A 2,226-nucleotide genomic window follows, 5' to 3' on the forward strand; every position below is an offset into this window, starting at 1 on the left:
TGTAGACTGACTGGGGGGGGTGTAGACTGACTGGGGGGGTGTAGACTGACTGGGGGGTGTAGACTGACTGGGGGGGGTGTAGACTGACTGGGGGGGGTGTAGACTGACTGGGGGGGTGTAGACTGACTGGGGGGGGTAGACTGACTGGGGGGGGTAGACTGACTGGGGGGTGTAGACTGACTGGGGGGGTGTAGACTGACTGGGGGGGTGGTGTAGACTGACTGGGGGGTGTAGACTGACTGGGGGGGTGTAGACTGACTGGGGGGGGGTGTAGACTGACTGGGGGGGGTGTAGACTGATTGGGGGGGGTAGACTGACTGGGGGGGGGTGTAGACTGACTGGGGGGGGTGTAGACTGACTGGGGGGTGTAGACTGACTGGGGGGTGTAGACTGACTGGGGGGGGTGTAGACTGACTGGGGGGGGTGTAGACTGATTGGGGGGGGTAGACTGACTGGGGGGGGGTGTAGACTGACTGGGGGGGGTGTAGACTGACTGGGGGGTGTAGACTGACTGGGGGGTGTAGACTGACTGGGGGGTGTAGACTCAGTACAATAGAAGTGTGTTATGAAACCAGTTGAGCCTTTACTTCCTCATGCAGCTGTTCATTCAAAGCGTTCAGTTTCATTAGAGTGGTAGTTTCTGACATAACAATGAGGAAAGAAAACATCTTAAGACAGGTTTAGTTGGTACATACAACAACATGAATGCAAACACATGAATATTGAGGCCCATTTGTGTCATGGTATCTGTGATTGATTATCAGAGTAATTGATAATAAATTAATATTAATTCATTAATTGTAGTCACCTGACTGACACATGTAAGGTATAAAATAGTGTCCTAAATAAACTCTACTTCAAACACAGGAAGTATAAATGCTACAGCATGTGTGTGGTTATTACCTCTGGGTTGTGTGTGTGTGTGTGTGTGTGTGTGTGTGTGTGTGTGTGTGTGTGTGTGTGTGTGTGTGTGTGTGTGTGTGTGATTATTACCTCTGGGTTGTGGTTTTTTAGTTTTTATTTACACTTCTTTAGACATTTTTACACATTTATACCTCCAGTTTTTAAGTGCAATGTATCAATCAACAGCTGCGTTCATATAGCAAAAATGCAAAAAGTACATGCAATCCCCTCACTAACGTCATCTGAACATTTCTATACTGCACTTGTAACCCAAACTAAACAGATACGGATAGGCAGATATGGATAGGCAGATCTACAAATCAGATCTACAAATCATGAGGACCTGAAGTATAGGCTGCGGCGGCAGAGCAGTAGGTCCATCGTTTGGTTGTCAGATCTGATCTTCTCTCCACCACTGCAGGACTGGCGTGGACCGGCAAGGAATGTCTCGGTTGCTAGGTAATCCACCCCAAATGCCCGGAAGGTCTGTTGGACCAACTCACCAAACTTGGCGAAGGGGAAGGAAGGTAGGGTAGAGAGGGTGGGAGGGTAGGTAGAGAGGGTGGGAGGGAGAGTGGGTAGGGAGGGAGGGTAGTGGAGGGAAGAGAGGGAGGGAGGGAAGGAGGGAAGGTAGAGAGGGAGGCTGGGCAGGGGGAAGGAAGGTAGGGTAGAGAGGGAGGGAGGTAGAGAGTAAAGGGGGGAAGGCAGAGAGGGAGGGTGGGCAAAGGGAAGAAAGGTAAGGTAGAGAGGGAGGGAGGGAGGTAGAGAGTGAGGGGGGGAAGGTAGAGAGGGAGGAAGGGTGGGTAGGGAAGGTGTTGTAAGTGGGTGTAAATGAGCCTGTTATTCCCTAGGAGGTTGTTGTCCCAGAAGTCCTCCGGAGGGATTGGTGGAGAGGCTAGGGGAATGGAGATTAGTATGGAGGGAAAGGGAGAAGAAGAAAGAGAGGGATTGGTAGGGAGAGGAGTACAGAGGGAGGAGAATGGGGGAAGGGTAATGTGGCAGATGGTTATTGTAGCTGAGATACACACACACACACACACACACACACACACACACAAGCATCCCTGGCATAAAAAAACTACAGTGTTTGACCACTGTACCTGGCTCGCAGATTTCACCTTTGTGTGCATCTGTGGTCTCTCTGTCTCACACACACACACACACACACACACACACACACACACACACACACACACACACAACCCATTGGGAGACGAAACCTTGTGTTTATGCATCAGTGGTGGCTCTTTGCTTTTCACTGAAGGCTGGACTGGAGTCTATGGTGTTGGAATAGCTACACAGACACAGACACAGATACACAGA

This window comes from Nansenia antarctica (assembly GCF_963989245.1).
Source record: "Nansenia antarctica genome assembly, chromosome: 2".
NCBI classification, from domain to species: domain Eukaryota; kingdom Metazoa; phylum Chordata; class Actinopteri; order Argentiniformes; family Microstomatidae; genus Nansenia; species Nansenia antarctica.